Here is a 10,741-nt window from a genome sequence, read left to right as displayed (position 1 = left end):
GAGTCCAGTCTCAGTTTTTATCTTGCTGGACCTCTGACCTCTGACCCTGCTGGCCCCTCCTTCCTTCTCTATACCCTTTATTTCCTCCCCGGCTTTTCTCCTCCCTCCCTGGGTGCTCCTTTTCGGTCTCCTTTGCCCGTCTCTCCTCCTGTTTCCACAGGGCCAGTGATTTCCAGGCCTGTAGTTTCCTCCACCTGGAACACACTTTCTTCTCCCTTTCTGCCCAGCTATTCAAGCGGGAGCCCGTAGTGTCCTCCACACCTGGGCTACAGGTGGGCAGGTGGCCTATTACCGGTGAGCTCTATGCAAATTACTTAATGTCTCTGAATTTGTTTTCCCCATCTATAAAATGAAGATAAGCAATTACTTCATGGGATTGTTATGTGATTAGTGACAAGAGGCATGTAAAGTACTGACATAGCGTCTAGTACACAGAAAGTGCTTAATAAATGTTGGTGATTATTATTCAGGACTTAGCTTGGTCACCCCTTATTCGGGGAACCGCAGCCTGGGTTAGGTGCCTGGTTCTCTGCCCCCGCCAACCCTCGCATCCCTAGCTGCGCCTTTTGAGGCACTCATGACAGTTTAATTGCTTGTTCTGCTAGGACAAGAGCTATTTGGGGCACACAGATGGTAAATATCTGTGAATGAATGAATGAACGAATGATGTGGATGACTGTCTCCCCTGGCAGGACACAGAGCCAGGGCCTTCTGCCACTCAGGACTAGCCTGGACACGCCCACCCTTAAGGAGGAGGTGGGGCTGGTACCCCCGGGCCAGCAGGTGGCGCCAGCGCCCGTCAGTCTCTGTCCGTGGCCACCTCCCTTGCCCTCGCTGCTTTTACAACCCCACGCTAACGGAGTTTGAAATGGGCAGGAAAGGTGAGGTCCTGAGGCCCGCGGGGGCAGCTGGGGCTGAAGTTCACTCATACCTCATGGGCAGACATTTTTCCAGGAGGTGCCCAGACTAACTTGGCAGGGAAGGGAGTGGAGGCCGCTGGGGAAGAGGGCCCTGCTGAGGGACTGTGGGCACAGATCCTGAAGTGGGGACAAGGTTGATGGTATCCTGGGAACATGAAATGAGAAGCGGTTCAATCAGTGAATCAAAAGCTGAGATCTAGGAACCAGACACAGTGTGGGGGACAATGTGGTGAAATCAATCAGTGAGAGAGGAAGAGGAGGTCCGGTTTCTATGACAATGGTAGTGTTTGTGGCAAGCTGGGGACTCCTGGGACCCCAGGGCCTGTGAACAGTGATTCTCCGCAGGAACGGGAAAGCTGCAGAGGGACTGGATGCTGGGGACCGGATGCCCTGTGGTTCCTTCTTGGTGCTCAGCACACGTTCTCCCAACCACAGCTCCCGAACCTGTGCTCTTTCAGGTGCTGCGAGGGGAGCTGAGCCCTGACAAGAGGCAGGCCCTGTGCTCCTCACCGTACATGCACATTTCACTTATTGCTCACAACGGCCCTCTGGAATTAGTGTTACCCCATTTTACAGAAGAGGAAATTGTCAGGCTGGCCAAGGGTGACACAAGTAGGACATGAGTGGTAGAGCCAGGATTGGAACCCAGGCTAGTCTGACTCTAACCATCCTGTGAAGACCCAGAAAGCAGAAAAAGAAGAACAGGGGCATGGAAGTTAGAGTGTGGCTAAGACCCAGGAGGAGACAGGACGGGGCCCCTCCATCTCCCCCACCCTCCCTGCCTGCTCTGCCCTGTGTGAATCCAACCCTGACAGGGAGGGAGCTTGGCAAAATGTACAGCCTGAGGTGGGCCAGAAACTGTGCATCCAGCCTGCCTCTCACTGTCCTCCAAGCCCAAGGAAGCAGGCCATAATTCTGGCCATGCAATTTCCCCTACCAATTTTCCTGTATCCTGGTCCTTGGGGCAGTAGTGTATGTGTGTGTGTGTGTGTGTGTGTGTGTGTGTGTGTGTGAGAGAGAGAGAGAGAGAGAGATCATCATGTTTGACCCCCTACTCTCCACTCCCAGCCCCTGCTAGAGCCTGGGAATTCCCGGCATCCTCCAGTCATTGTCAGGACAGTTTCATTCTTGTTTAGCCGTGGGGCCCCCACAATTTCAGTATGAAAGGGGGTATCCCTGTCTCATCCCCTAATGACATGCAAGAAGGAACTGTAGCTCTTCACCATCTCTTCCTCTGCAGCAGAAGGGATGGAGGTTGGAAGTGCCTTGGAAATCTTCCAGTCCAGTCTACTTGTTTTGCAGATGAGGAAACCGAGACCCATAGAAAGGAAGCAATTTCTCCAAGGTCACAGAGCAAATTAATGGAAGAGAGAACTAGATCCTCTGTCTTCTAAGTTCTGTGATCCCAGAAAGAACCTTCTTGAATTTGGCACTGGGTTCTTAGATCGGAGTCAGGCAGAGGAACAGAGGGAGGGCAGCAGATTAAATGGGAAAACCTAACATAGTATATAGGCCGTGGAAAGAAGGTACACAACTCATGCCCCACCTGTCTACCATGTTACAACAGGAATGATAGTGGGGGGATCATCAGAAAGACTTATCACATATGTATGTCAGGGGGTAGAGGATCTTTGGTCCAAGTGGACTGCGTGATCTTTGGCAAATCACTTACCCTCTCTGAGCCCCAGTGATAATGTGGAGTACCCTACCTCCAGGGTTTTAGGGATGATGGATGGGATGGTGGGCAAGCTCTTATGAATTGTGGAGTGACATGAATGTTCTTGGTTGTCAGGGAAGGCAAGTCATGTATAGTGGGACTGGAGACAGAGTTGCCCCGGAGTGCAGAGGTAGGTGATAAGCTGAGGTGCTTGACCCTTGATCCTTAGGAGAGCAAGAAAGCCACGTGAACTTTTCACATGCTCACTACAAGCAGCAGTTCTCCTCCCTGGGGGCAGGGGGAGGTGGGCAGCAGGTTCCTGCAGACCCTGGGGGTGCCCAGAGGCTGTGGGAAGCTGAGGACTAATTAGCTCTTGCTCCCTAATTGGACTTAATTGCCTGCTTGTGATCAGCAATTAGGAGGCTCCATCAATTAGCACAGGGAGGGTGATGGCTCAGCTGGGGCTGGTCAGGGCTCCCCTTCAGGAGGGGAGGGCGTCAGGCAGGTGGAAGTGTGGTCCCATGGGGAAGTTGCCTCACTGCCCAGGCCCTTACCACCCAGCCCCTTCTGCCCCTGTGAAGGAGGGGCCGGGAGCTTTCAGGCCTCCCACCTGGACTGTGGCTTCTCTGACCTTGGTTTACCCACTCTCACCGGCTTTCTGACTTGTGTCTAGAGGAGATAGCATCTGGCTGGGCCTGGTTCCGCCACTGGCTCCTTTGCAACTTTGGGGTTGAGAGTGTGCTCTTCCAAGCCAGGTCTCTGGGGTTTGAATCCCAGCTCCACCACTGATTGGTTGTGTGACCCTGGACCCACTGTGCTGTGTTTTCTCACCCGTAAAATGGAGCTGATAATAACAGTCCTTCCCATGCAGGGTCATGGTGAGGATCGGGTGAATAATGCACCTGCTCTATTTAGAACAGTGCCTGGCATCGTCAGCACTCAGTGTTAGCCGTTATTATAATCCCTACTCCAAACCTCAGCTTCTCCATCTGTTAAATGACAGACTGAAGTAGTGTTTACTGAAAAATGCCAGGGTCCCACCCTAGATGAATTATTGAATCAAAATACCCAAACTTTGGATGCTGGCAGTTTTGAAAGCCCCCTCCCCCAAGCGATTTTGATGCCCAGTGAGGGTTGAGACCACAGGGTTCCCCCCAGCCATGACCCCTGAAAACCCTCGAGTAGATCCCACCCCACCCTCACCCCCGTTGTGGACAGTGGCTCCCTGTCCTGTGCCACACAGGACTCCCTGCATGGCCCTGGAGGTTCTGCCATTTGGTTGAGAGCCACCTGTGTGGCCAGAAGCCGGTCTCTCCCCACTCATTTGGACCAAGTCCCCTTCTATAAAATGAGAATAATGACCTTGCCCAGCTCAACTCCCAGGGCTGTCGAGAGGTAATGTTTCAAGAGTGATAGGACCTGCTGTAAATGTAGGCAATTATATTGTTCCTTCCCTCAGCAGACATTTATTGACGGCCTAGTATATAACCCATCTCCTTTACACACTGTGATGACAGAGTTATAAGCTCCTGGAGAGATTGGTCCTGAACCATCAGACAAGTCAGGTTCTTGGGCCAGTCTCTTTTTTTAGCTCCTGCTGGGTATCAAATGAGCCAATGAATGGAAAGAACCTAGAACAGGCCCTGTCACATAGCAACTGCTCTGTAAACAGTAGCCGTTGTTACTACTGGTATTGGGACTATGCCCTGGGCTGGGTGTGGAGAGAGGCCTGGTTGCAGAGCGAGCACACGTAGAGCTCCGATACAGGGAGGCAGTGAGAGGCACGTGGGAGGAAGGCAGGGCTAGAATTAGGTGCTGAAGAGCGGGGTGTGTGGACAAAGTAGAGGGAGGAGTTGAGCTTCGGGAGTGCTGGTTCAGGAGGGGGGTCTGTTGAGACGCTCAGCTCACATGTGAACAGAGAAACTTCTCTGTCCCAGGCACTGTGCTGGGTGCTGGGAATACAGGGGAGGCCCAGACCCACCCAGCCTCTACCCTCAAGGAGTTCCCCTAATGTGGGAAGACAGAGGTGAACACAGACAGTGTCAATTTCGTGTGACAGGAGATGTTGAGGGCTTAGCGGGGCACCTAACCCAGACTTAGTGGCACTTTTTAGCTGAGCCGGGAGGGTGAGGAGGAGTTGGTCAGAGGGCAAAGCATGTGCCAAGTCCAGGAAGGTTAGCTTAGAAGAAACGAGAGAGATCCGGATTGCTGGAATCTAGAGGGCAAGCAGTGAGGCTGGAGATAACAAGCAGAGCCTGGGCCACGGAGGGCTTTACAGGCCAGCTCAAGGAATTTGGACTTTATCCCAAATACAGTTTGGGAAGTGCTGTTAGTTTGAAGTCTTGTGGAAACATGCTGAGGTTTACATTTTGGAAAGATGGCTGCGGTTTAGGGAGGAGAAAGGATCAGAGCAGAGGCAAAGGTGGAAGCAGGAAGACTGGCCGGGAGGCTCCTGCAGTTACTCAGGCGAGGGCTGTTGGTAATCAAAGCCACGGAGCTGGGGAGTTCCCTTGCGGTCCAGTGGTTAGGACTCCATGCTGTCACTGCCGAGGGCCTGGGTTCGATCCCCGGTCGGGGAGCTAAATCCCACAGGCTGTGTGTTGTGGCCAAAAAACAAAACAAAACAAAACAAAAAGAACCATGGAGCTGGAGGCAGAATGGAGAGAGATTCTGGGTCCACAGAATGTGGGGGGTCACTGGCCAGGGGAGACAGAGGGGGTGAGGCTGAGGAAGGAGGAACAGAGTGGGGCTGGGGTGGTGTTGGGGAGACATGAAGAACTCCATCTGGGACATCCAAGGAGGGGTGGCAAGTGTGGAAGCTCAGGAATCACCCCTGACCTGGGAATCCTTGGAGGCCTCTTCCAAGAACTCTCTGGACTGGAAGGGCCCCTCACCTATGGCCCAGTGCCAGGCTCCCCTTTCGCTGGCCTCTCCTGGACAGGCTGGGACTTCCTGGCCCAGAGACACCGTGTTGGGGCAGGCCTGCCTGGATCCTCTCCAGCCCAAAGGGAGAGAGGTGCCCATGTGCCAGCTCCAGGACACACGTTTTGGGGAAAGAGCAGTGGAGGCAGTGAGTTCAGGGAGCTCCACTTCCTATCCCACCTCCCTGGGCCTCTGGCCTCTGCTGTGGCCCTGAGAACAGATTCCGAAGAGGAGGCCAGAAGGCAAGCTCTCTGGGCTTGGGCTACACAGGGCAGCAGGGTGCAGCGGCCACACTGCAGTTTCGGCAGTGGTTGTGTGAATGAATTCTCCTTCCTCCATTCACTTGAGCATCTAAGTGTTTGGAAGCTGAATTCTCCCTGGCCCGAGGTGTTCCCAGTGGATGGATCACCGCACCCAGGCCCCCGCTCATCTCCATTTCTAGACCCCTCCTGCGGCGCCTCTCTGCCTTCTTCAGCATGCTCTTTGCCCTCCCTCATTAAGCGTGGTTTCTGTAGAATGTGATTTGAATTAACTCTTGGGAGAAAAATCACAGAAACCAGGAAAGGGGGGCCATGGGGAGGGGGCAGTGAGTCATGTTTCCGTGTGTATTTTTCAAACTTTCCAATGGGAGTTTGGAAAGCAACACTCTTTCTGTTGCCGGCTTGGACTTGGCTCTCCAAGGGTCCCTCGGTCTGTTTCTATAGGGCTGTGCCCTGGCCCACCCTTCAGGTCGGCTTTGTTTCCTGGGATCTCAACCCCTTCTCCCTCTGGGCCAGCTCATGCTGTGGACAGGCTCGGGGAAGTCCCTCCTGGTGTGGAGCTTCAGTCTCGCCTCTGTGGTCGTTTCACAGTGATGGCCCTCCATCTACCTCCATTTCAGGGTGGACCCATGGGGCCTGCAGCCACTCTGGCCAACCCTTCAGCCCTCAAGAACCTCCATCAGCACCAGGGAGCCTGGGCTCCAAGAACCTCTTCTCTGCTGTGGCAGCTTCCTCTTTGTGTCCTTCCCTCCCATTTCTGCACCCCGATTTCCAAAGGGCCTGTGGCCGAGGGTGAGAACCCACTGACCCCCAGGGAGAAGCCCTGCAGAGCAAAGACCTCACCCTGAGGAGGTGGGTAAAGAAGAGAACCCCTCTTGTGTGCTGGGCCCTGAGCTGGGCCCTGGGCACATCTTCTGCCTTGGGAAGAGGTGTCAGGATGTCCATTTTGCATATGGAAACCGAGGCTCAGCCAGGGAAATGAATGGGAATCTTAAGGGTGGTGGGGAGGTCACCTCAATCCCTTCTTGCAGGCCCGGAGCCCTTTTACCCTCCCCCAAAGCTCCCATCTGCTGCTTCAGGGGTCCTGGCCTAGCTGTCCCTCTCCCCTGCCCCTCCCAGCTTCTGACTAATACTTCCTGGCGGCAGTTGTATGTCCTGCCCCCACTGTGCCCATGCCAGCGACAGCCCACGTCACATGGGCCACATCTGGCTCCATTTGAACACATCCTCCCCTCCTTTGTCCCTCCCCCTCCTCTGCCCAGGCGCCAGATCAGGAAGGACCCCTGAGAACCTCTCTTCTCTGGATCCAGCAGCCCTCCTTGCCTGCCCTTTCACAGCCTCTAAGGGAGTCACTCCTTCCCCTCCTTTCAGCCTCCTCATCCTCTCTTCCAGCCTCCACCCCCTGGACATCTTGACTCCATCCTTCAGCATCCCCTCCCTCACTCTATCCTGACTGCTTGGACCACCTCCCTCTCCAGCCCCCACTGAACAGCAGATTGGGAAGGGGAATTTTGCAAGGTTTGAGCCCCCAGAGCTGTCCTAGGGGAAGGGGAAGGCCGGGCAGCCCAGGGATTAAGTTGCCTCTAGCCCAGCCCTCTGTCCTGTTACCAGTGTGGGGCTGGGGCGGGGGGACATTGGTAGAGGTGACTCCAAGATATGTGTGCATGGAGGGATATAGCCGAGCCTGCGTGGAGTGGGTGGAGGGCTGAGGGGAAGAGTATGGCTCACCCTCTCTAAGTTGTCTTTTGTGAGGGATGGGAGGAGCCTGGAAGGCCCTCTAGCTACTGGCTTCCCTCCTCCTTCCTCCCTGCTTAGCAACTGTTGCTGGGTAAATATTTGCCCCACCAGGATCTGGGGCTGGAGAGCTGGCGTCAGCCTGGGCAGCTGCCCCTCTCCTCAGTTCCTGGGCCTCCCCTCTGCCCAGCTCTCCACTCCTCCTGGGCCCCCTGACCTGGACTCCAGATGTGATCTCTCCCACACTTACCTCAAAGCTCAGTTCTTCCTCCCTCACGGTAGACTTCTTCCCCAACCTTCTTCCTCTGCCCACTCTTATCTCTCCCCCATCCCCACTTACCCTCTGTGCTCAGGTCTCTCTGGTCCATCCTCCACCGCTGGTCCACTAAAGTGAGGCCCCACCTCTGAGCCAGACAAGTCCCTTGCCTCTACCCCACCACACCCCACTTGCAGTCCAGCCTGGCTATCGCATCTGGTACATCGCTGGTGTTCACTGAGCCCCAGGACCTAACCTCCTCTGCTCTAACAAAAAATATGCCCCCACCCCTAAACCTTATCTGAGCTCCCCAAAGCTCCAGGCAGAGGGAGGAGAGGGGATGTGGGATGTACTGATGGACACCCCATCCGTCCTCCGTTCCCAGGCCAGGCAGCTCCGCTTCAGGAAGCCAGCACCATTTTCATCTCATCTGGGGGTGGCATGGAGGGAATCCTGGCCAAGAGGAAACAGATGCCCTCTTGGCCCCTCCCTGGGCAGCCTGAGAGCACACCAGCCTCAGCCCATGCATCCTGTCCCTCCCAGCCAGTCCCCTGCTGCCCACCCCTGCTCCCGTGGTTTCCCCATCACCTATCACTGTGATGAAGAGCCCCTCAGGGGTCGATGGCCAAAGTGGAGTGGGCTCTCAGGGTGCCCTGTGAGCTTTGGATTTACTGGACAAAGAGGGCAAATGGGGTGCTACTCTGGGACAGACCTGTGGGCGGCTTAGGGATAGTGGGATGGGGGAATCTGGGAAGTTGGACCAAGGCAGGTCTAGAAATGAGGGGGGTTGGTCTGCATGATGTCCTAACTCCTCCCAGCTCTGAAGTTCTGGCTTCTAGGCAATGAATGATGAAGCACTGGCCCAAGGCAGTCCCTCCCCATCCCATGGGCCTCCCTCCAGGAGCTCCTGATCTTGGCAGAGATGCCGCCCATCCACCTGCCCCACCTGGCAGTCCCAGCCACTTCTCCAGAAAGTGCCCTTTGCTCCATCCACCCATCAGGAAATCTCCTGCAGATTAACCACCATTCTCCTTTTGAGAGTTCACTTTCCCAGTTGACCCCACTGGCGTGAGTGCTGGGGATGGGGTGGGGTGGGTAGTCTTCAAAGCGGGCCCTGAGCAGCTTAGGAGCGGCAGGGGCTGGAGCCTCAGGGGGATTTATGGTGAAGGTAACAAAGGTGAAGCTCAGGGACCCTCAGTTGCACGGGCCTTTCCAGGACCCTCAGAGGAGTCTGCCCATGTTTGCACGTGGTCATATTTCTGTGTAAAATCTGTAAAAGATATTCTCATATTTTAGAAATAAAGCCTCCCCACAAAAATTAGATGAACACTTAGGGAGACCGATTGTCCGGTTTGCCAGGAATTGTCCCGGTTTGAGCACCGCAAGTCCCTTGTCCCTTGTCTTAGGAAACTCCTCAGTGCTCTGCAAACAGGACAGGTGGCCACTCCAGTTTCAGGCCCCACATTTGGTAATGTTTGGTCCTCACGTGGATGAGGGGAGGGGGACAGGGGATCCTCTTCTACCTCACTTTCTGCAAGTGTACGGGTGTGTAGGGCTTGGGGACCCTTTTCTCCAGCCCCAGTCCTGGAGTTGTGGAGCTTCTGTTTGTTTCCTTGGCAACAGGGAGAGGAAACCTCCATTTAGGAGAGCCGGGAGGCCCCAGCAACCACACACACAGAGACACACAGACTCACAGGCAGCCGCCCACACGCAGGCGCCTGCGTCAGCACTAGCCGTCAGCACTGCCCGCCTACGGCCCGGGGCGGGGGCTGGAGGGAGGAACAACCTAGTCGGAGCCCGAGTCACACTACAGCCCCAACTGATCTGCCGCTCCACATGGCTCCACCCATGTCTCCGGTGCCCCGCCCCTTCCCACTCCTACCTCCCCTCCCCCGCCCTCACCAGGTGGGGAGGGGCCATAGCTGGGGGATGGAGAGGAGAGAGGAAGATGTCACTGCCGAATTCCTCTTTGCGCCCTAGTCTGGTGTGTACTGTGGCAGTATTGTGTATTGTGGTGTGTATTGTGACAGTTCTGGAAACCTGAGGCTCACAGGTGGGGCGGCTCTCGTGGTCCAGTAGGGAGGGGGATGGGGTTTGGAATGTTGGGCAGGACCTCCCCGGCAGACTCTCCGGATTTTGCTGTTGGATTGGTCTCCTCGGGGCCTGGGCTGAAGAGAGGTGGGATGTAGTCAATCTGGAGGCAGACACCTGGGGTTTGGGGCCTGCTTCTGACACTTGTCGGCTGTGTGGCCTTGAGCAAATCAGTTAACCTGCCCAAGCCTCAGTCTCCTCATCTGTATGATGGGGGTAATGGTGTTTGCTTTTTGCATCTCTAAGAGGTTGGCAAGGGTTACGGTAGTAATCTTAATTGTGAAAGGATCACACCTGGGAGACATGCCCAGCCAGGTATGAGGTGTAAAGGGTTAGTTCTCTGTCCATTATCCAGCAGCCCCTTCTGGCCAGGCTGGAGCCCTGAAGGAAAAGAACCGCGCTCTGGCTTAGCAGCCAGCACCCCTACGTCACAGTGACGTTAATGCCGGTCTCTTGAGGTGGATTAGCCCCTCAAATAGGTCCAGGGTGCTGTCCTGTCTCCTGTGGTAGCATGCGATGGGGTCAGAGTGCTATTTCGGGGGTTCTGAGTGACCTTGGGCAAATCTTTCCTCCTCTGGCCTTAGAAGCCACTTGTAAAGAGAAGGGCTTATTCCCCAGAGCCCTGGGGGCCTCTTGGGAGAGGCGCAAGGGATCACCAGGCAGGGGTCCCCAAATCTCCCTATTAGAGAGGCTCTGCCTCTGTCATTTAGTATCTTGGGCTTTTTGGGTGAGATTTCATTCGAATGAGGGGTTCTCTGTCTTTCCAAACGGCTGTCAAACACACGCTCCTTCTAAGGGCCTTCCTGGCTGAACTAAGCTAAGCTAATTGCCCTGAGCCTGCATCATTCCATCTAGCTGAGTCTGGGTAGGAAGAAGGCAGTCTAGTCAGCTGGGCTACCTT

The sequence above is a fragment of the Balaenoptera physalus genome, assembly GCF_965194825.1.
Source record: "Balaenoptera physalus genome assembly, chromosome: 1".
Lineage (NCBI taxonomy): Eukaryota > Metazoa > Chordata > Mammalia > Artiodactyla > Balaenopteridae > Balaenoptera > Balaenoptera physalus.
The sequence above is the reverse complement of the archived record's forward strand: the minus strand, read 5'-3'. Positions refer to the sequence as shown.